Source organism: Coturnix japonica, chromosome 23, assembly GCF_054131305.1.
Source record: "Coturnix japonica strain WE chromosome 23, WE-NBRP24, whole genome shotgun sequence".
NCBI lineage: Eukaryota > Metazoa > Chordata > Aves > Galliformes > Phasianidae > Coturnix > Coturnix japonica.
In genome coordinates, this window is record NC_140685.1 from 6,582,394 (window position 1) to 6,607,329 (window position 24,936).

Genomic DNA, 24,936 nt, shown 5'->3' on the forward strand with positions numbered 1-24,936 from the left:
CCCACCTCTAACACAAAACATTAAAGCCACCCCACTAATCACATAAGGGTTAAAAACATGATTGGTGGGCAAAGGCTCCCCCCTTTTTCTGCAAGGTTGTTTGAAACTGTGAATAGAGACTGACAGCTTGCCTGAGTGTTTGTGGTTCAGTTTGAAACCACAAGACCCAGAAGCACATGGTTTAGATTCAGTGTCTTTCTCTAGCTAACATGAACCATTTGTTTAAGCAGCTTGGCTATCTGTTGGAGAATAGCTTTGCACCAGGATCAGCCTTGATTCACCCCAAACAGCCAAATACATTCAGATGGAAACCCATAGGAAAAAAAAAAGAAATTCCCCAAAACAAAAGCTTGCATTTACTTTTTCTTGTTTATTTTTGCAGCTTGTAAAGAAGCTACTAATATCGTGGTAAGAAGGGGGGAAAAAAGGAAATTGGAAATGCCAATAAAAACCAGTGCCAAATTAGGTGGTGTTTACTCCAAATTCCATTTTTCATTGTCTTTTTTTCTTTTTAAAGGCAAATTCCTGTAATATAGCAATGCCATGGAGGGCAGGGAAAGAAGAGATCGAGCAATTAATATATTTAGACCAATCCTTTCAAACTTGATGGTATAAAGCGAGGCATGTAATGAGGTTCAAGTTTGGCCATGGAGCTTTCACACTGAAAGATCTTACACATGCACCTAGTGCTGACCATTTACTTTAAGACCACTGTCCACAGGAAAGTGTAAGTGCTTTATTGCTTATAGTGAACTGCAAGAAGGTTGAACACCTGGAACCTAAAAGAAACCATAAGAGGGGATGTCCACAAGCCTACAAAAGCCCAATGACAGGATGGTGCCCCCATGGTGTCCATGGGTCCCAGCTCCCTTTGCACAGTGCTGAATTTAATTCAGCTCTTTTACACACACAGAAGAGTGGCTCCAATGAACCTGCCTGTTGGGTGCACACACTGCAATGAGGTAACCTCAGGCTGACTTAAAAGATCAGCACTGGAGAAGTAAGAGAGGTAATTCAATGAATTATTGTGGTAAGGCAACACACCAAGTGTTCAGTTACCCCAAATTGCAGGTATTAGAGCTGAAATGAGTTCTCCTAAAGCAATTTCCCATCAGCTAGCTCCTGGGATTATTTGTTTTATCTTCCTCCTACTCTATATAAAACCAAGAGGTTACACCATAATACAGCAGCCTGCCTGCTGTACACAGAGGTGAAGTACCTTGGAACAAAGAAAGAATGCTACTCTGCTCTGTCTTTCTATCTCCTACTTAGGAATAAGTGACCATAAAATCTGTATATGTGTGAAACCACAATATATTCCCCTGTTCTGTTATTAAAAGCCACTCGCAACATAAAAATGAAGCAGAGGTGGGAGTGCATTCACCGGCAGGGAGGAGCAGGCGATTATATACCATGAGTTTACTTCCAAGAAAAGATTATATTTCTGGGAATTCAAAATAACATACATTTTATTTTAGTATTATGGGAATATTGAAAAGACTTCTAGCATTACCGCTATTTAAGCTACTATGTAATCACAGTATAATTTTTATTAACAAAAAGACTTTATAACTTCAGAGACGTGCAGCAGTCACTGCAAAGCTAATGAAGTGAGCATGAGGCTTTGGGGGCTGAGATATGCTGTAGGTATATCAGGAAAACTGCCTTGGCAACCTTAAATCTGAATAGAAGTGCAGGTTTAATGCTAAAGTCTGTTGTTGGAGCTGTCTGGCTGAGCATCAGGAGTGGGGCTATGCTAAGCTATTCACCAGAGAACATACAGAACCATTTGAGTTGGTAGGGACCATTCGGTCCAACTCTCCTGCAATGAACAGAGCCACATACAGCTCAGTCAGGTGCTCAGAGCCCCATCCAGCCTGACCTCTAATGTCTGCAGGAATGGGGCATGCTTACAAGCCCTCTTCTCTCTTCCTACTTGAGATCTCTCTAGGGTTACCAACCCTTGAACTTCCACGATTGTCTTTTGTGAAAGAGAGGCCTCAGATAATGCTGCTTTCATCCTTAAGTGGGTGTAATTAAAAGCAAGTGAGCAAAACAACCATTGGAAAATGGGACGGTGAGTAAGAACAAGCTGCTCCAAGTACTTCAGCTCTATAAAATTATCAAAATCAAAACATAATGCCTGATGTAAGATGAATGCTGGTTCTTACATCAGCGTGAAGCAGATTGGGTTTGTGTGAGCTCTTATGCTGGTGGCTGGGGACTTCGTGTGCAGTGAAACATCGGGCTCCATGGAGTCCAAATGCTACACAAAACAGTGCCAATGACATGGAAAACCAACTAGGAAGGCTGACCCATTCTGTTATGAAAGCACATATCTGACTGTAAGCAAGGAACTGGACAGTAGCATTTAGAATACCATCTTACCTAATTTCCTTTTACATCTGTTTATTTTGTTTGGACACACGCAGGTGCCTGCTCTCACCATTGTGAATGCTGATGGCTTTTAGTTTCTATGGCTGCAGTAGGGTTTATTTCACGGATCAATCAAAATTTGATGAAAAGGGGTAAGTGTGTGCCTGACATATGCCATGTGCTCAAGCAAGAAATAGTCTTCTGTCATGTGCAGCAAGAAGGAAGGTCTTGACTAGTTGGCCTTGCTCTGGAGCCTGGTCCTGTCCTGAATAGAATAGAAACTCCTCCAGTTGCGGAGTTTCCGTAACACGGAGCATCACACAGGTAACAATGGAATGACAGCACTGTGATTCCATAGCTCCTTATTTTGCTCCTAATTCCCGATACAAAGAAGGCACCATAACGTATCTAGAGCCTCACACCATGACTTTTTTTCTTAAATAGGAAGGAAAAGAAATGCAAACGAGTTAATTCTTAAAGCTTTCTGTTTTCACTTAGTGTGTTTTACTTGCAAACGTGGCTTCGAATGTCTGGGATTATCAGACTGTTTTTGATGAATGATATTATGACAAGTTACTTCTACTACTTTTTCTATTGGGAGAAATCATGTTTATGGAAACACAGAAGGGAAAAAAAGATAGCTTCAAGTTTAGGCTTTACTTTCCTATAAATAAAGCCTTCTGAACCATGTCTCACTTGAAATTGGAATCCTTTTCTGTAATAAAAATAATAAAAAAAGAATCAGGATGATATTTTACTAACATAAGATTAAAACAAAAAAATATTAAATGAATAAAATGAAATAACACCACTTCTACCAGTATGGGAAACTTTTACTCTTAAAAAAGCTGAAAGACTTCAGTGTTACAGCTCTCAGGAGAGCACAGAAAAGTTTCTCTAATTTTAATGGAAGTGTGACTACCTCCTGTGGACAGGGATAAAGAGCCTGCTCTGTGACTTACAGCATTAGTTCATGTGAATACAATCAGTTCACTTCTTTGTCTCATCAAGAAGCACCCAACAGCAACAAGGCACTGTAATTATTTACAAACCATATGATGCTCACTGTACACTTACTGACCATTCACACAGTACAGCTGCTGCCACCAGTGCATGTGGAGCACCAGTGGGTATGAAGCACTGGGCAGCAGAGTAGACTCTGTACTGCATGTTCTTTATGTCCCTACAAGCATCTGCATGCTCTTCATGACACAGCATTTCTCTTTGTGGCAACACAGATTTTAGAGCCCAGCTGAAAGTATGACAGAAGTTTTAACCCTCCCTTTAAGATTTAGCCCTACTTGGTGATAAATGAACTGATTTATTTCAGTATTACACATCTTTGCAAGAAAAGCAGAAGCTCTCCATGAACTATAAAGGAGGAATAGCTGCAGTAGCAAAGCTTGTTAAGAGAAGAGCACTGAGGTTCAGCAGAAGCTGAAGCATTACAGACATTTTCTCCCTTATAACAGTGCAGAAACCCAAGGGAGGGGACAAGGGGTGACCTGGGGCACTGTAGGCACCCAGGAGCCCAGGTCTCAGCTGAGTGGAAACCTGAAGTTGCGCTGGCCAGGAGCCAGTTGGAAACCTACTTGAGCCACCCCACCATTTTATGACACTGTAAAGACTGTATTGTTTAAAACATTTCAAAAATTCTCCACGCAGTCTGGCAGCCTTCCAAAACTGTCTTAAATGAGCCAAAACTATCAGCAGCCACCCACCTTACTGTCCATTATCCCCTGATTAATGACATTCCACCAACAGGGTCCAACATTCAGGATCTCCCTTCTGCAGGACCTCTGCACAAATGCGATCTCTGAGACCTGTAAATTGTCTGTATGGTTTGCAGCTGTGTTTTACAGGGGGCTGTCTCTTTGTCATGTGGTGACCATTGCAGGAGGGGCTTCACAGGGAGTGGAGAGAGGTGGGACTCTACAGCATCTCGTAAAACCTTAATTAGACATAGTAAAGAATGAGAAACCAAATCACACTGAAAGGAGGATACTCTGCTTCTGAAAATGTTTTCTCGCTCCTTATCCCATTGCCTCGTAACTTCCAAGTCAGAGCAGCCCAAGTAAGAAAGGAGCAATAGTTGATGCCTTCGGTATCAATGTTATTTAGGTATATTGACCAATGCCTTTGCTGCTCCCTAAGCAGTGTGGAACAGCGGGGTATTTTCAGGTAAGAAATTTGGAGAGACATCGCAGTGCGGAAGCCAGCCTGGGAATAAAGATCAGCTCTGCAGCAGCCAATGCTCCTGTGTACACCCTGTACCTGAGACAAATCCCCAGTACAGGGAAAGCACAGTTCAGAGAGTACCTGGAGAAGTGAGAGATTTTCTAATGTCTGGACCTTTTCCATGAGCACTTAAAGGACTGGCTGAAATATCTCACTTTCATTGATGGATATGCCCAAGAAATCAACGGAGATGATGAATCAGCTATTGGGAAAGCGAAAGATGACAAATGATCACCTCCCTTTCACCAGTGCTAAATCCAGCCAAAGAGTAGTGCTTGGCACTGCTTTTCTAGGCCGTTTTGATAATGCCAAAATGGTGAACATTGCACTAATGTGTAAAAGCAGCCTCAGCAGCTGATAGGATCCATACAACGTCATTTCTGCAGAATAAAGAAATACTTCTAGTCCATAAAACTTGACTCTGTAGTTTACATCTATGACATTTCCCCCCCCCCCCATAATATTCTATTACTTTACAGCCTGGACAAGGTAAGCTCAAGGTAAAACCTTGTAGAGAAGACAGATTACTTTAAAGTCAGGAGTTCACACTTAAGAAATGTCTCTGAGTTCCTGCATTGCCCTGTGCATGAGACTAAAGGTGAGCAGAAGATCTGCTTCATGATTTCGTTAGGAGTTGGGCACTGAAACACCCTCAAATCCTCTATCTGAGGTGCCTCAGCTCTTACACAGAGGTTCATTTCTTCATTTATTTTCTTAAAGTATTAATTTTTTTGCAGTGTAGGCACAAAAGAGGCATGTGTTGGTATGCCGTGTGATTCCTTCAGTAGAGTTTGGTTTTACGGCCTAGGAACACACACTCACCTCTTCCAGAACTGTGTATAATACCGTTATAGACATGCACTCCTGGGTGCACGTGCACTTGAATCTTTCTTCCTGTGTTTATACAGACCTATGTGTTCTCACGTGTCTGTATCAGTATAGAAGAAAGTATATAGAGACACATCCTATGATTTTTAAGAAAGCTTGCTTTCCACGAGGAGCTGCAGAGTATGTTTCACTCAGCAGTGACTCATCTTTCTAGCTCTTTTTTTCTTCTTACTGCTTAATCCAAGAAACTTTGACTAAGTCAGCTCTGCCACGTCCCAAGTGTAGCAGGGATTCCTCACCGTCCTTGATGCAAACAGAACTAGTAATTCTCCTCAGAAATAGCAAGAAATTGCTATTTGCGGGCTCATGCTTTACGCAATGATGACCTTGGCTGAGGCAACCCAAATGGAAAGGGCCCCAGCGCATGAAGTCAATGCCACTGTGGTAAATAAAGGCAGCGCCAGGAAGGCACAATTTCAACATCCCCTGGCAGATGAAACATAGCTGGGCAGGGGCACGACATGTATGAGCTATATTTTCTTAACAGCAGTCTGGGAACCTCATGGCACTATGTCATAGTGAGACAGGCTGGTTTTGTATCTCAGCTCGTTGTTGTTATTGTTGTTGGGATTTATTACTTTTTTTTTTTTTTAATGTGCAGACCCTTTTAGTGTTCTGTGCAGTTGTTAAAATGAAATACAACGGAATTTACTGGGTATGCAGATAGGCTGGAAGAGAACAGCAGGTATTTGTCAGCTTCTCAGACTAATAGAACTTTGGAGGCTTTCAAGTATTGACTGAAAAGATTTAGAGTAAAAAGTTTGAAGTGTAGAATCCATTTCAGCTTGGCACTAAGAAATCATTGGGTGAGACAGATTGCAGACCAAGGGACTTGCACGTCCCTACCATTTCAGACGGCAAAATTCAAACTAGTTGCATGCCTACAGCCCATATAAATCAGTTATATATATCTAAGTTCTACTAGCATTCTAAATTCAATCAATCCAAAATTAAATGTTGCTCAGATTCACAATCATGAGGGCTAACGAACCTCATGGCAGCTTGCTCAGATTGCTGATATGTAAGGCTGACCTGATTCTTTTTTTCCTTTATGTCCTTAAATATCATCAGGAGTAGCCTGCACACCTCTGTTTGCCTTTGCTGATTGAAAGGCCACAAAACAAGCTTGAGTTGTGATTAAAGGTCAGGCTGGACCATGCTCTGAACACCTGATTGAGCTGTAGATGTTCACTGCAGAGGAGTAGGACTGGATGATCTTTCAGAGTCCCTTCCAACTCAGACAATTCAATGATCCATAACCCTCCAGCTATTCCTGAGCTCTACAACAAGCCTTCTGAGTATGGGCACAAGCTTAGCATCCATCATAGCTGCATTTCAGGACCTATAAAGTAGCTCCGATCATTTCCAGGTTGGATATGCACACACTTTCAAGACAGTTACATTTTCATCCCAGACCTGTTCACTGGATGAAAGTGGATCTCCCAATGAATTTGCCATAACTTCCTCAGCTTAATTCTGGTGTCTGCCGAAGGTGTTTTCCCTCTGTGATTTTTTCCACATCTGTTTACTGTGTGGCTTATTCACCGAACAGGCTGTATACTCATTATCATATGAAATAATGTTTTAGTGGAAGAAATATTATCTCAGAAACACACTCTAGGTATATAAGCTTGCTGTTTCTCCCTGGGTTCTCAGCTTTCTTTCATCAGGACAGTTTTGTTAAAATGATATTGCCTCTCTTGGGCGTACTTCACAGGAGCTTTATGGTTATGATGAATAAAACAACTGTGGCGAGACTGCAATAAATTAATTGCACCATTTTATATGAGTAAGAGAACGGGCAGGAGAACTGAGACTGAAACGCAAACCTGATGATGACTTGGGGTTCGTGGTTGAAAGACTGGTAAGAAAAAGCAAAGATGTCATAGCAGGAGTGGGAAGGGGATCAGGGGTAAAACGCAGAAGCAGCCCAGCACATTGTGGTTAACAATAAGCAATTTGGAGTCTCAATTTCCATTCACCAAAGTACATGGGAGATCTGAATTTCCAAGTTAGCAATTGTCTTAATTTTCATGATATGTAAAGAATGTGAATTTGCACTTCTGCTGTCTATTGGTCAGAAACTGATGGTCTGACTATGTCACAGGTGCCCTCCAAAACTCAAAGAGGGCTCCTTTGGGATCCAGGAGGAGATGCCCATCTCTCTGGTTCTTGCTTTACACTTGTTTTAACAGTTACTGGGCTTCTGGCTGCAGATCACTGCCTGGCTGCAGAAATGAGGCCACCAAGGTGTGCTACAGCTCCCTGCCATGCTCTGTTAGAGTAAAATTTCTCTTCATTGTGGGAAGGCTGAACTTTTCTTCATAGTTTAATAGAACACAAAGCAAACAGGCCAATTAGCATGAGCAGGGTGGGACAGAAACCCTCCCAAAAACTGAACCCACGGAGATCAGAGAGATGTATTCAAACACAATGTCAGGATCGTTGTCCAGCTGTAATGCATCACTGAAGGAAAGCTGCAACACAAAGCACTGACTACCAAAGCACTGCTTAAAGTGCCAATAACCAGTCCTGATCTGTACAGAAGAAAACATCCTGGTGTAGGAGCAGCCTCATGTTTTGTTCAGTGTGCAGGGAACTGCTTTATGCTCCAGTTGTCCCCAGGGCTGGCCTTGCTGCAGCAATGAGGGCTGTCCCAGAAAGGGAAGAAGTCAAAAGCACAGCATTTGTTTGATATGCCCAGGTTTGTTTACAAAAGGAGAGATGCAGACTCGTCAGATGCTGCTGCATTGCTGAAAGGACTCACAAAGAAATGTTGTCTGTGAATATTTGAGCAAGAGAGCATTCTGCACTGGGAAGTCCCTGGATGTGCTGTGACATGAAGTTCCGACTTCACACGGGCTGCAATTGAGTTGCTGTTGCTTTGTTGCAGTGTGAGGCTTTTAAAAGGTCCCGCTGAGATGCTTTACCTTTACCTGCCCATCTCCTGGGATTTTTAAGATAAACATGCCCACTCTTTGCTGTTGCTGACTCTCAGCTTCTTCAGAAGAGGTAAGAAAGCAGCTGCCATTATTGCCAGCAAGGCCCAGAAGGGAGGGGAAGGAACTGCCTGTACGATGGGTGTAGCAAGAGCTGTGGCTGTGCCGAGCTGCAGCACTGGGACAAAGACCCTGGGGATAGGGGGAAGGGACCACCCATGTCCCACATGTGGTCACACTGCCCTGTGCCACAGTGCCAACAGAAAGGAGTGCCCTTAAATCGCACAGCTCTCAGGCAATATTTTTTTCTGCAAGATTTGCTCTGTACTTCTCCAAATCCCTGTTAAGTGCCTGAATCGGATGGGTCTCAATGCCAGACAGGTAAAGACTGAGAGCCCTCAGCTTGTAATTGAAAAAGAAAAAAAAAAGAAAAAGAAATGGAGGCAAAGAGTGCGGAGAAGGAGACCTCATTTCTTTAACCTTTTTTTTTTTTCACCTTTTAAAGACTTCCTGAGCTGACTGGCAAATGCTTTTTCCAGCATTACGTCCCAGGGCAGGCTGGGCAGCTGGAGGTAGGATTTGGTGCGGGAGTTATGAAGTGTGTGGGGTAGTGACGATAGGCAGATAACAGCTTCTGGTGGTAATACCAGGGCATGGAATAGAGGCTAAAACCAGAAAAAGCCTTCTCCATTTAACCAGAGCTCGGTAAAAGAGCTTGGTGCCAGCCCAGCATCAAGCAGCACCTGATAGATTACCTCTGATTGCTTCTTAGGGTTCAGCATTGCTGTTCTCTAAGGTAGCCAAGCGTTAGGAAAGCATTTGGATGTTGGCTCAGGAGCTGACAAGGGTTCTGCTGGTGGAGCTGCAAAAGACGAAGGGAAAGTTACACAGAGCGGTGGGAGAGGTGAGAGAAAGCAGCGTTTTGCCCTGCTCAGAACTTTCCAAATCTGACTTTTAGCAGGTATTTTCATGTCAAGTTTTCCTCTCTTTGGGCCACATGGTCGGTGCATTTGCTGAACGTGAGGTCCGGCTGTGAGTTACGACTCAGCTCAAGGTGTGAGTGCTGCTCTCTTGGTCTATTCCAGTCCCACTCCCCTATAATGCACCTTTCTGGAGTATAAATCTGCTTCTGTGACGACGTCAATAAAACTGTTGCACAGAGAAAGCCGGTTCTTTCTCCCTTGAAAAAGACATCATAGCTTCCTTTCTCTTTCACAGCGGGAATCTCTTCCTGTAAACACAAGGCAGCCCTGTCGAAGCATCAGCAACAAGATTTTAACTATTTTCTTTGGAAGTTTCGCCCCCTTGCTCCCTTCTTTGTGGATAGTGGTTAAAGTGATAATTAGTAAATCCTGGTCCTCATCCAGAAATGCTTCAGTGCTGAAATAGTACACAAGCACCCGAGGAACACATGTACACAAATTGTCAGCACCCTTCTCTCTGCTGTTGGTAGAAACAAAAAAAAATAATGACACAGAGTCCCTGCCAGAGACTGTAAAAGTGCAGTTATAAAAGAGTATGTTATAGGGTAATGAGCACACGTTTATACCACGCTTTTCATCCAGAAGAAACCTAACTGCTTCACGCTGCCAAGCCTTTCCAACAGTCACTGCAGGGCTTCTAATGGGTGGCCGCTCTGGGACAGCTTAGGACAGGAAGCGAGAACTACTAAATCTAGTAGAAATGGAGGAAAATTCAAAGATCCTCCAAAACAGCTTGTTTTCATGGAGTTCATATGAAAACAAAGGCGTTGAAGCTGCAGAACACGTAATAGGTTATTTATGTGACATAGAAACTCCAGAGAAGATCAAAATAACACCGTATGAGCAAAAAGCATACAACAAAGTAGGACGTCTTTTCCAGCCCAATGAGTTGGACGTGCTGACTTTACAATACTGTGTGCAATTACAGAGTTTCATTTAGAGGAGCAAGAGAGGGCAGTGTCCACTGGTAACACCAGTGTAGCTAGGAATTCTGCAACACACCTTGTCCCATCACTTTCCTACTAGCAAGCAGCAGCCTCCCACATTACAAGGGGACATCACAGGAGGGGGTGAGCACTCATCACATGCTGTAAATGAAGCATCTGCAATATAATCCCAAGAAAAGCCACGGTGATCTTTCTGAATGCAACTCTCTGAGGGTTTTAATGGAATTAAGTAAAGACAAAAACCTGTAATGCTTTCTTTTTTATTTTTTTTCCCCTCCCTTTCAAATAAATGCACGATTTTCTCCAGAAAACAAGACATTTGAATATTTTCCTATTCCATGTTTCTGTCAAAGCCTGGTCCCAGTCGCTCAGTGGGAAGGGAGCCAAGAGCTCATGTTGAAGAGGGTAAGCTATGGGATTAATAACTACTCCAGACTTTGCTCTGAACTTTTCCTTCAAATACTTGCACATAATAGACTCTAGGGTAGTCTAACGAAATATTTATTTTTTCATTTACTCTATTTCAAATAAATTTTATGGAACTGGATGGAATTTGATAGAACATAATTTTTCCTTCTCTTTTACTGCTGTAAATCTGAAGGAACATCTTCTGTGGCACCCTGGAGAACAGATTCTTCATTTCTACCTATCATTAGGATCCATCACTTTACTGGGCAAACCCAAAGTTCCCTCCCTGCTTTCCCTCTTTCCACCCCCCTCTTCTTCTAATAGGAAACTTAGACACATAGAAGCAAACAGAGAAGCAAAACAAAGCACACTCGGCATTAATTTGGCAACAGGGAAACCCACTAAAACAGATTTTATTGTTAAAAACTGAGACTTGAAGTTTTCCTTTTATAAAAGAAAAACACAAACAAACCTTTCTGACATTTGCTGGAAATACATTTGCTAGCAAATGGATCATGTATTCCATTGCGCAGGAGATGCAATTAGATTTCTGCAGGTTTGTAAAACAAACTATGCTCTAGGAGCGCAGTCATGGAACCACTGCTCTGATTTCCACTTGGATAACTGAGCTTTTAATTAGGGCTCCAGTGGTGCGACCGCTTTGCAATTTCCAAAGCTGCCTAAGGGATTTGAATGTCAAACTCTAATTACAATTACTGTGAACTGAGCATGCTCTAAGAGGATTCGAAACTTTGGCCCATATATTCTCTCTGAAAAACAAGGAAGGATTTGCTTAGCACGGAAAAGCTTTAATCTACTGGAGGTATGAAAAATTACTGAATTAGATGCTCTGCTACTGTAAAACATCATATAGCAGCATATTTCATCCCATTTCTATTGAGCCAGGATAGTTTTTAGCCTAACAGTTTAACAGATGTTGTTTTTTTCCTGAGAGCTGAGAGCTTTGTGGAGCAGAGTGATGCACAGCTTTGTACCCAGGGCTCCCTGCCTTCCCTCTGGGGCACCTGGCACAGAACTGGGCAGACTTTCTGGGCTGGAAAGCTCTGGACATGATCCAGTCCTCAACCTGATAACAGATGATGTGTTTTTGCTCACCATATAGAAATCTTGGTGTATGTGCCATTTCCAGAAACTCAGAGGGAAGGAGCTGAGCGATTCAGTAGTCAATTTACATTTCAAAGTAAAAAGTCATTGCAATTAATATCCCACTTTGGAAATTATTCATGCAGACTCTTTCAACCGTTTCAATGACCGCTCCTCCGCTCCCCGGCCCCAAATGGCTCCACTAAGAAATTTCTGAGAATCTCTCCTTCCTCTCGTCAAGTTTTGATTTCAGCACATCAGCATTTCTGAGCAAGGGGGGGAAAAAAAAGGAAAGCATACAAATCCCAAACAATGCCTTTCTTGGAAATCTCCCAGCTGTATAACCAGGTAACGTACCGGGCATTCAAAAGAGCTGGCTTCATTGCAAGACCTGGGGGAGTCACTCAGGGTAAGAGTCAAAAAACTCCACGTTCCAAGTTGGCTTAAGCATCCTCATCTCCATAAAGGTGAATGGTTACCTGCCTCCCTCCCTCAGACTGCCAACAAACCCAGTTTGGAAATGACTGATGAGGGCAGCCAGCGGTAACAGAAGAACTCCCACAGGCCAAAGAAGGGTCTGTAGCTGATCACAGCATGCAAGCCAGCTTCCCATGCTCAATTCAACCAAGTTTCACTCTCCTTCACCCTGTCTCCATGTCTTTGGTTGATTTATTCCGTGGCTCTCTCTTACATGCCTTTGGGTTTTTCATTTCCCCAGGGATCTCCAACCAAGAGTGGACTCTGGCATTGACAATGGTAAATGCATGTGCCATGAGTTCCTGCTTCTCAGACAGCACTGAGACATACGACAAGCAGCACAGCAACCTCCCTGCGATCACTCTTCATCAATCTGCCATGATGAAGGCTGCCCAAAAGCTGAGAAAGGCATCTGGATGTGCTCCCACTGCCAGCCTTACAGCCTGCATGAAGATAACACAGAGAAGATTGGAGAGCAGGCACGGGGTAAGAACAAAGTGATGCCAATATTAAGACAATCAGGAGCAACCTTGTAGGTATCTTGTATATCCTGTAGATGCTTGTACCACAGCTCCCATGTCTGGAGATTTCTCAGAACACAGATCACTGCTGCTTTGTGTGTTTTATGGTATGATATACATAGATTTGAGTTTCTTGAAGATCCTGGCCATTTTTATAGTTAGTTTCTACTTGATGCTACAAAATAAAGTTACCAAACGGGCTGTCTGTTCTTGAGATCTGACTTTCCAGGGGTGCTTCGTATTGCGCTAACAGCCCAGGTCTGTGACATCTGCCCCTGCAATACCACAGGACTGCCCCAGGGGACAGAGCAGCCCCGAGCAGAACAGTGAAGTTTCTCATGGAAGATTAGGATGGATTTACACTATGCTTCTCAGCAAAGCCTCACGCAATGCCCTATACTTTTCACTAACTGAACAAAGAGAATAGATGGTTCAAATTTAGCCAGGTGGAAAGACTATTGATTTCACAGAGGGAAGCCAGAGAAGGTGTATCAGGGATAACCTTGGCCCTGTGTGCTCCAGGATGTTCTGTGGGGTCTGTTGACTTACTGCTGGCAAATGCCTCTATTATATGGCACATGCATGCAGAGTAGTGACAGAGATAAGGAAACTGGAAACAAACCTGTGGATGCCTTTCACAGCCAGTCACCAGAGAGCTTATTGCTGCGTGTGCTCAGTTTTGCAGAAACAAAAGTATGTAAGCATCACTTTGCTGGATTCCAGCCAGACGCATGTCACAGGATAGACCTTGTTTTGTCTTTGCAGGTGCCTGCCCTGTGCAGGTGTACATGGAGGGCTATTGCTTTTCACTGTTCTGTTCATTGTAAAGGACAAGAAATTGCCTGGCAAAGTGAGGCAGTCCCAACTTGCTGTTGGAGTAAGCAACAAGTGGGGGAATAAAGCCGTTCCACCAAGCACATCCTTGCGAGACAGCTGTACTCTAGGAGATGATCTACTCAGTGCTGCAGAACCAGGCTGAGATGGAGGAGAGGATCCAAACAGCAAACCCTGCATACCTGGACCAGGTGTGGTTGGGAGGAAGCCTGAGAGAGAACACCCAACAACTGTGCCATAGCACAGCTTTCCAATTTCAGCTGGAAGGTTCTGACACATATTGGAGGCTCAACACGATGGCCTGGTTTGGAGCAGGGACTTTGGGGAGGGTCGGCTGTTTGTGCAATGCAGGACCTGGCTGGCAGTTAGAAAACTCATTGAACTCACTACACTATTTTTTAAGAGTGAAGGACAGAAAAGAAACCACAAATGCAACCCTACCCAGCACCACAAAGAACTACACAGGGAGCACAACCCCTGGGTCTCCCCTTCTCTGCTCTGTGAGAGGACTTCTCTCCAGACAGACACTTATTTCTATCCATTTTGTTTGTTAAGGAATTTGGGGAAAAGTTGCACTGCCACAGACATTTCTTGCCACTCATCCGATCAAATCTAGAATATTACAGCAATGCTTCCAGCAGGTCCTGGGTCAATCACTTCTCAAACACGTTGACATTTTTAGCTGTTTCCTCTACCACCAACTTTCAGAGCACCAGCTCTTCTAATCCTGCTATCTCACTCCTTTTTGATGGAAAAAAAACCCAACCCTGAGATCACTTCTGGCAAGAACCACAGGGTTCCCTGACAGCTGTGGTCTCTGCATAGACCTCAGTGTGACTGGGACCTCCTGGGTGAGCGAGGAACCATGCATGGAATGAAGTTTCCTACACGTAGTTTCGGGTAACAGTGAAATGTACATCACACCATGAAGTCATGCATTTGGGTAACACCGATATTGCTTCCTACACATCTGAGGAGCTTGCTGTGCTACAGCTCCAGTGCAGCTTTCCTGGATTTGCCATGTGTTTAATGGAACATATGTGATCTGTATTAGCCTTACACATCCGGGAAATCTCATATAGACTCCTAGCGCTATTGTTACACTCAGACACACCGCAAACCTCATAATGTCTGTGGTTGATCCAGTCCAGTGCACTCAGACGTGTACATTTCCAAATAACCCTTAGACATTTTGGAATGCACGGCATTCCCCTCCTGCCATTTCCCACACAGGGAGCTCACTCACCTGATGGAGGCTCTGACCCTGAAGCATCCAATCTGGGATCTGAGCTTCCCTGTGACCACGCTGATGAGTAGGCCTGCAGAGAAAGGAAGTCTGAATAGTTCTAGGAAATACTAAAAGGGAATGTTAGTTTTTATCTCTTCAGATTACTAACAGTGAAAATGTTTTGTAAAAAAAAAAATAACCATTTCATGTACAGGAGGATTACAGAATGGATTTTTTTACACGGGCACCTCTACTGACATCAGATTAATGTGGTTGCCTTTGTAAATAAGTATTTCTTAATCAGAGTAAAGGTTGCAAGTATCTGACCCATGATAGAACTGGAGTCTGGTTTCTTTCTTAATGACCGTGAAGGGCAATAAGTAAGAAGACTGATTTGGCAGCCAAATGCTAGCCTGGAGTTGGGATTCTTTGCTTCATTTTATGCCTTCTGTGCAATACAGGAAGTCCTTCTTCTCCCTGAATCCCAATTTGTAAAATGGAAGTGTTCTGTGGGAGTCTCGTGAAGAGAAACATGGTAAACACTGAAGAGGTTTTCAGGTCTCATTGCAATATATGAATAGGTTTCCTGTAAAGCTCAGGTGGGCAGACAGAAGGAGCTCAGGGAGCTCCTTTGGTTCAAATAAACACCCAACAGCAGTTGCTTAGACACTATTGAGAACCTGCAAAACAAGGGTGGAAACCTCGCGAGCGACTCACCATGTCTGCTCAGGTTAGAGATCGGAAACTGTGTATCACAGCATTACAGCTCTTCTTCTCATGACCGTGACTCAGGACTGCAGAATCTGCAGCACACACACAGCAAAGGAAAACAAAAAAGAGAGAGAAAGTGAATTGGAGTCACCCTACCAAGAAAAGGGTTTTGTCTTTCAGAAAGTGTTTGGGGGTGGATTTCAGCAGCGACCTATGGGAAATGAGGCAGGACACAAAGCCTCCATGCTGACAACCTGCGCTGTTTTTACCTTATCATATCTACCTTTTAGTTTTACAATCTCTAGGGTCATGCCACTGACCTATGTTTAGAGCAGAAGGTGGGGTCTCCATCACTATGTCTTTCTAGGAAAAAAGGCACCATATGAAAACATTAGGATCCCTAATTAGCCTCATTAAAGAAGCTGGCCATCTGGACCCTGCTGATTCTAATTAGTGATCGATAGAGCACTGATTTGGTCATTAGAAAAAAAAAAAAAGAAGGAAAAAATAAAAAAGCCCCGAACCACCACCTCCACTTTCCTGCTATTACACACAGGGCTCCCTCCCCACTCCCAGCCTGCAGCGGGTGGATGTGTTCTCACTCAGCAGCCATCCACCCCATGGCTCGCGGGCCAGCAGCTTGTTTCTTGGCACGGCTGCCAAACCTGAGCCTGTAAACTGCGGCAGTCTGGAAAGGATGCAGCTAAATATGGCAAAGAAACCAAGAGCATGTGATTACCCCACCCTTCACTTGTAACTCAGTCTGGTAGCCACACTTCCAAATGTCATCACTGTGCAGAAAACCCTGGATAACACATGGAGGAGGGTTCCAGGCATTGCCAGAGCGCCTTTAAAATTTGTTAGTTGGTTTTTTTTTTAGTGTGTTTTTTCTTGCTGTGTTTTTTGTTTTTTTTTTTTAAACTGGTACCCAACTTGTTTCCAAGCAATTTCCCTTTGGTTGCTATTAACCACCCCACACATGAAGGGTGGTTCAGGAGAAGGGGAGGTAGGTGGATGGAATGACTCTTGCTGCTTCTTTCATGATTTCCAGATTCTCATGCTCCATATACTCCTTTTGACTCACCCAGTTCCTATCCAGGTAGATCGCCAGGACACTCCTCTGAGATGGAGCCTTCCCTTTTCAGCCCATCCTGAAAGAGAACAAGCCAAGATCATTACAGAAACCACAAAAAGGTGCCTCAGTAAGAACGAGTGCTAAGAGAGCCTTAAGCTCACTTTAAGAACATGGTTTGCAGTAATGGATGGGCAGAACTGGAGAAAAACTGCAAAAAAATGGTTTCATTCAGCACTGACGATGCATCAGTGGATGAATCACTTGTGTGTGGCCCTAAAAACAGAGGGTCTTCTAAGGTCACCTCCCCATCCCTAAACCAACCACAACTTGTTCTGTGCCTTCTCCCATCTCAAATGCAGCTCCTTCTTCCTGTTCCTGGGAAGATTGTATTCCAAAAAGTGTAGATGTAGGGAATGGGTCTGAAAAGACTGATGCAACATATGCAGAGTCCCCTGGTAAGTGGGAGAAGAGTAGATGTCACTTAAGAGAAGCAAATGTCAGTGTTTTGCAGAGCTTGCTGTGGGGCTCGGTGAGCCCAAGCTGCAGTGAACCAGCCAAAGCTGGAGCCTGGCTACATGCCAAATTGGAGGAGGCTGATGAATTGAGAGAAATCAAGAGCAAGCTAATTTCTACTGCTAATCTTGTATCTAGGTCAAGGAATAGTGCCCCTCAAAACTGCCCTCCAGTTGGCCAACAAAAGCCCAGGGTTACTGGACACCTTATTAATCATATTCTACTGTAGAAGCAGGATATGTTTCTTCCTTAAAACTTATTAATCCTTATTATTTCACGGATGCTTTAACATAAAGCAAAAACCTATTAAGACAAGCAACCAAAGGAACTCATCGATTACACCCTGGTCTTCATCTTAAAAAAATAAAAAAATAAAAAATAAAAAAAAATCCTTTTCTAAACTTGGAATAATAATAAAATAAAGAGCTTTCAGGAGCAGCAACAGCAGAAGGGTAATGTAAAGTGATATATTTGAGACCCAGGAGTGTGGTGTAACTTACTCCTGCTTCTGCGGCCTGTTTATTGTGTTTGTCTGGTTGCCCTGGGAACCAGCTCACGCCGTTTCACTTATTTTATAATGTTCCTGTAAATGTTAGGTAGGGCCGGGATTTATTATCCACTGTCAACACCTAAAATGGAACGCGCCGCTTAGTGTCGTTTCTTTGGCAAGACGCCTTTCCATGCTCCCTTAAAAAAAAGAGAGAGAGAGAGAAAAAAAAAGGCTTTCTTACACAGATATATGTGTGAGTGTGCGTGTGTGCATGTGCATCTCTGCCCAAATAAACAAGCCCCATGCACCTTCCAGGAGCTGATGCTGGGTGGTATGGACAAGGGAGAAGGGAATGGCTGCTCAAGGAGGACCTGCCATTGAGTGGGAGCTGTGACTCACCTTATTTGCGTGGGGTGAGCATTTAGGGGACAGGGAAGGCGTGTTTACCAGGAGTGTTTATTATCCCTAAAGAAGCAGTGTGATCCCGTTGCTGCTGTCCCCAAAGACCTCAGTTAATTCATAGCGATGAATCATCAGAATTATTAGGGTTGGAGCTAGCTGCTTTCCTTTCCTCTCCTCTCCTCCACCAGTCCCTCAGCATGACGGAGCAGATTTGATTGCAGACTGGTGGGTGTGAGGCTTATTTTTCAATTTGCTTTTTTTCTTTTTCCCTTGGGTGGTACCTCTCAGACTGACACATGATGTTCAACCAAGAACATCATTAACCTCTAAAGCGTTCAAGAGCAGCTGCAGGAAGCATCCTGACTCCCTGAAACATGCGTTTTGCTGTGCTCCAGTCCTTTCTTTGCTCCTGCTCCAAGCTGCAGCCCTACCTCAGCCTCTCCTTCCCCTTCCCAAGGGCAGGGTCCCTGCCACCTCTGCTCCCCTTTGGCATATCCCTGCTCCGGGCGGAGCTGCCATCATCCCTCCACTTGTCCTTGGTGGTGCCACATTTGCTCCGACTCCTCCTCGCCCTTGCCCCTAAATGAGATGGATTGGTGCAATGATTCAGTATGACTGCAGATGCGTTGCTTGCCAAAAAAACACTCACTCTGGACATGTGCACTCAGCTCTGTGTGATTTGCCTTCGTGCTTTCATGGGGATTTGGATTCATTGGTCCTCAGCGACCACTCTGGTTAAAACATGATCCAGATGAAGGGCTGAGGTGGATCCATCCACTGGTAAAAGCCAAGAAAAGTGGCTTTGTTCCTCCTTATGCTTGGGGTGGTTCTGCCTCCCACTGACCCGAAATGTTCCCTCCCTGGCATGGAGCCTCCCACCGCTTTAAGCAGCTCCAAGGCCAAGGAAGGCAGCCAGCACCCAGAGCATTAAACAAGTTGGGATTAGGCAGTGCCCTGAGACTGAAGGTACAGAGGATGGAGGATCTCCAAAATGTTTAGGAATGCGAATGGAAAAAGGCAGAGGCTGGGCCAGGATGACTGGTGACAGCAGATGGTGTTTAAGGAAGAAACTCAGATGAGGAAAGTTGGACTTGATGGCGCAAGGCTGCATAGCGTGAATTTTTCTTTCAACTGCAATGAGTTAAGGGTGGTGAATTTGTTTGTCAAATTGTAAAGGTTAGGATTCCTATTTCCTGTGTGATGCTGAGTAATTTAAATCTTAATTCCCCGTTTAATCTGCCTGTGAGGCAAAACATGAACGAAGCACAATGAACTCATATTTGCAATGCGACTTGAGATCCTTGACTAAAGACTTCATAATGGTAAGTTCTTGAGTACAGTTTGTACGTGACCTGTGCAAACATAAGCCAATAAAACAGGATGTCATTGGCTCCTTTCAGGCAAAAAGATGGGGAGATGATAGATTTTCATCTCATTTTTCATTCTGATAAATACTATGGGAGAAAACACCCCTTGTGCATGAAGGCTGGTTTCTTCCTAAAGCTTCTGTGTACGCAGATCAGCTCTTGAAAGAAATATTAGCAGCAGCTCCTCCAAAGGCATTTACCTGAAGCACATGCAATATCAATACACATGTGGCACACATCCTCAGCTAACTCAATTTTAGGAAATATCTCCAGATAAATTAGTGGTATTTTCAATTTTTTCAAAAGAAAAATGCTGTGGTTAAAGAAAAAAGTAAAATGACAAAATACATTTGTAATGACTCCAAGATGGAATGTATATGACAGTGACAGGAATAACAGTGAAATCACAGCTGCTTATTTTAATTGCCTTCTAATTTGCTCTCCAGTGTTGGTAGTTGCAACAATTTGCCTGCAGATCCCTGTGAGGTCTCAGATGTTAATTGATTTTGTCTTGCTTAATCAACCCCAAAAGAAACAGAGCCCATTACAGTGACTGTTTTTAAGCTTAGTCCCGTTATTTGGTGATACACTGGGCAAAATATGTACCCACCCACCTACATAAATCATCCACTGACCAAGCTTAGAGGCTGAGCCAGTTCCTTGAAATGAAAGCTGAAGTGCCTCTGTTTGGTGTTTCAGTACTGAAAAATATCTCAAGTAAGACTGCACACCATTGGTGTATGTATCAAACATAAAAAGGTGATACCTGAGGCTTATATCAATTAAATCAATCTGAAAAAAAAAACCAGTGGTGTTTGTAAGCATTTTTCTTGTGCTTGGAGACCAGGTAAATTGTAATGGACAAAAATAAGCATTTTTTTTTGCATGTGGAGCAGAGGAGAATACATCATATACAGGGCTACTTTAATTTCTTTTAAAAATCAATTCAGGTTCTCAGTGTTGTGCTTTAAGGAGGCCCTGTTATTCTATTTCAGGAAAATGTATTATATTATACAGAAAAATAATGGAAAAGATCTCACAAAACGCTGATATGCTTCATAATAAGGTCACTACTTGGGAACAGAAATCATCTTTGTGGTCTGATATGCTGTTACTATATGCTTGAAATGTTGATTTCTGAGCTGTGAGTGTAGGTGAGCCTCAGACTCCACTTAACAACCTTTTTGGGTAGCCTGGTCTGGTGGTTGGTGACCCTGCACATGGCAGAGGGGTTGAAATTAGATGATCACTATGGTCCTTTTCAACCCAGGCCATTCTATGATACTATAAATCTATGAATTATTTTGCTTCTTCCAGCAAACCAGCCATAGTTTCTGGCTTAGCATCACACTAACGTTTCCTTCAATATGCCCATGGAGTTTAGCCAGGCCATGGTTCAGCACAAGTGATGTGACTTCTCGACTGCCTACCCTATTTAATAGAGTCCTTATGTCTCACTATTCCCATACACTCAATGCTGTTTCTAAGGTGCTTCTCCTTGATGAGAACAGCTAGATCAGTGGTGGATCCTTTCCTTAAATTTCATGGGTCATTCCCCACTGCTGCCTGTGCTGCACTTTAAGCCCATGAGGGCAGTCACCCCCTTAAGCACAGAAGATGCGTGTTTGCTGCATCAAGTCCAACCACCAGCACCACACGTTCCTTTACCATTGTAAATTTCCATTTGCCATTACCCACATTTTTGAAAGGAAGTAGATTGTAACTCTCTAAAGATTTATGGTTTCATTCTAAAATATCTATCATTTTAAACGTAGCGCTGCTGCTGACATCCACTGAACTGCCATAGATAGACTGGTAAAGTACTTAAAAAAAAAAAAAAAGACATTACAATATATCCAGATACGTTTCAAGAACTTTTGTCGAGCATGGACTAACTTGGAGACATATTTCATAAGAACTGCTATTTACATTTCAGCTCTATACTTTCTCTCTTTATGTCCTTTTCCATTGCTTGGGATTGCCAAGACTTTTGCATAAATAGAAATTTTCCCCTCCGGTTCCCCCTGCCGGAGCCGAGCCATGGGGCCATGTGTGACATCACTGCTTGTCCTCAGGAACACCGCCCGGCAGCGTCACAAGGCCTGACCTCAGGTGTTGGGTTTTTGGGTATAACCATTATTGAAAAGACAGCGGTTGAGATTTACTGGCTGGTAAGAGTTTGTAATGATCAGAGATTAAGGGTGGGACTTTCAAAACAGTGTGAGCCTTGAGCGCGGACGAATTTGTACTCCATTACCCAGGAGCTTTTCAAAGCTCCACCCTAAATCTGCATGAAATTATTCTAGCGGCAAGGAAAGTATATTTACCTAATGTCAAATATTAAACATTACTGCCCATTAAAATATAGGGCTTCATTATATTTGGCCTGGTGCAGATGTGCAGGAGAGAAGGAGCAATTATCTTCCCCCGAGCTGTGTACCTCGGCAGAGGAGCTGTCACTAATTCTTGGTGTCTGCCTGCGGATAACAACCGTCTCCCTCTCCCCGCCTGCGGGGATGTGAGCTGCATCTGCAGGCCCTAATTGCTTCTGAGAAGCAGGCCCTTCGTAAAGCAAGGAAGCCAAACTGACCATGCAAAAAACGATGCATCCAAGCTTGTGGGTGCTACAGAAAGTCATGGCTGGAATAACTCAGTGCTGTCACGCAGCACGCGGGCTGGAACACTGAGCTCTTTATTCCAGCCCCAAGAACCCTCTACAAGCTCATCCCTCTCTCACGTAACCTGCCCTCTGTCTCCGAGGGCAACGTTGCCTTTTGTCACATCTTGGGCTTGCTCGGTCACAAGCAAAATCACAGCACGAGGAACAGCTCAGGCTGACAGCACTTGGCGGGACAAGAAAAGCCCTTCCCTGCCCCTCTCGGTGTTTGCATTGCGGGGCTGCATGCGATGGCAGTGTGGGAACTTGGTTCCACCAGCTGGGGCCACTGGAGGCCAGGTGACACCGAGCCACCACGGCGCTGGGCTGTAGTGATGGTGGTGGGAGCGAGGAGGGAACCGTGCCATACCAAGGGGTCACCGCACAGACCGTGTTCTCTCGCGGCATGACATGAAAACCCCATGCTGGTACAGCTGCTCGTTAGGCTTGCTCAGTGACACATAAAGGCTTCTCCCTTAAACCTGCTGAAAAGTTTGAGGGGTTTTAGCTGAGAGTGCAAATTGCTTCTGGTAGCAGTGAGGGATGCTCCTGCATCGCTTGGATTTTTCTCCCGTCTTTTTCCTCCTGACTCCTCTCTGCTTTCATCGTGAGGGTTTTTCCTAACAAAGCTGACTACAGGGAGGGAAACAGAGAGCTCCTAGGTGCCCGTAATGCATAACTTCTCAATCCTGGTGCCCAGGTTTTTTCAAAATAGCAAATAATGCATTAATTTGGGTATAAAACAACAAGTAAAGTCCCCAAAATAGGGCTGCTGAAGGATGAGCTTGCTACGCTGCAGGAAGAAATCACAGGTACAGCAAAAGAATTGGGGACATGCAAATTGTGAAAACACATTAGCTCTACACCTTCCACCTCAATTTTCTGCCTTTTTCTTGTTAGAGTAATTTAAAGTCCATGTGGTTGTATAACTGAGCTCTTAAAAAAGTGATGAATGACAGTGTTTGAAGAAGCTGTTGGCTGCTTCGCCCACATGCCACTGTTGGAAGCAAGAAAATATTAGCACAAAGCAAAAATTCAATGGTCTGTACTAAGTGCAGAGGAGCACCAAGCTTTTACCTTGCAAAACCTTGCAGAAACTCTCCTGCTCATACATACTGGTTTCAGTTCACTGTACAGATGAATGCCTTGCTCCATGCTCATGGAGACAAACTCTCTAGTGAAATTAGCTGCCCAACAGTGAAATCAGTTGCACTGACTCTTGTAAAAGACAATTAACATCTAACTAAGACCTTTCCTGAAAGAGGAAATTACACAACACAGTAATTCAGGCAATGGACCCTATTATGGCCCCAATGGCTTTTAAATTTCACTGTCCTTAGTGAGTAAACCCAATTTTTGTCAGAAATGATCCTAGTCAGCACCAACACAGTTTTTTTACTTAGGGAATGGAATGGGAATGGAAAACCAGCCCCCATATCATGCAGCTAACACCAATAAATCCAGAGATCATTACCCTGAAGCTGGGGAGCTTTGCTGATGGGGTGCTGCTCAGGACTCTCTCTTGCATTGCAATCCCCAAAGACTGCATTGCTCCAGGCAGGGCCGAAGCAGTGTAGGGCTAACACACAGCTCCTTGTTCTTGGCATACAGGAAAGAGAAACACAGTGAGTAATCATCAGATAGAGAAGATAAAGTCTTATTTTCTAAACCAGAAATAGACATTCAGCACTGAATGGAGGCACGATTCGTACTGTTGTTTTCTTTGGAAATGGACCCCTCTATTAAAGTGAATGTGTCCTTCTTGCTGTCAGGGGCTCCCAGCAGACAGGTTGTAAAAAATATAAAATTAAGGTTTTACACCATGAGCACAATTTTTTGTCTCCCCCTACTGCTTTCCCAGCTCACTGGTGATACTCTTCAAGATTGCTACCAAGGTACTTCTGCCTGGTAGCATTAAGAACTGTCCTTCAAACTATGGCAGACCCCCCAAAACCTTGCTGCCTGCATCCCACCTGCAAACATGAGGACCATGCTGGGTGAAATCCCACCCTGCAAACTCATGGGGTGTGAGAGCCATTTTCAAGTGTATTTCACTGTATGGCACTTATATAGTTTGATTTCAAAGCTGACTTAAGCATTCAAAGCCATCTGCAATAAAGAAATCCCAGCATCTCTGCAATGGGGTCTGCTCTGAAATAATACAGTCACCCGTGCACTGGTGCATTTTTCCAGGTAAATGGCAAAGGATGGAATTGCAATGTCTTTGTAGACTTGGAAATGGTTGAAAGATTAATGGCCGAAGTGACTTTTCTACATGTGATGACTTCGGACAGCGTTAGTAGACAATATGTAGGTGAAAACTGAATGAGAAGCCTGACTCTCTAAGATTACAAACATCACTTTAATGAGTATTTCTCCTTCCTCACTCCATTTTTTAAGGAAGAAGGGGCAGGAGAGGAGGGAGTTGTGGGATAAGAACTGCAGAGAGGGGTGGCCATTAGAAGACAGCAGTAGGCAGCAGGACTGCGGCTCGTTACTGCTCATTTCAGAGGTGCCAAAGCTACATGGGACATCGTCATTATTATGGCTTAAAGTTGGCTAAGGTCACCCCGGTTCATCTGTTTTATACATTGGTAGCCTTCTACTTATTACTTGCCAAACAAACCTTTTTATTTTTGCACACGTTTATGTTGATTTTGTGGTTTCTGAAATTGGATTCTGGCTCCTACGGGCCTGTGTTTCCACGGCAACTATGGACCTTATCTGCTGCTGCTGTTTGGCAGACAGACAACAAGGCCTTTCAGTTTACTTCTCCCCC

At 43.7% G+C, this 24,936-nt stretch overlaps 1 long non-coding RNA gene across 1 annotated transcript; it reads right to left on the bottom strand.

Annotated features, from left to right (window-relative positions):
* Positions 1-14,935: 14,935 nt before the first annotated feature.
* LOC146757332 (uncharacterized) lies at positions 14,936-16,922 on the bottom strand. Its single transcript, XR_014936923.1, has 3 exons — positions 16,739-16,922; positions 15,661-15,746; positions 14,936-15,034 (listed from the first exon to the last, which is right to left on the bottom strand). It is a non-coding gene; the product is annotated as an uncharacterized LOC146757332 (long non-coding RNA).
* Positions 16,923-24,936: the final 8,014 nt, after the last annotated feature.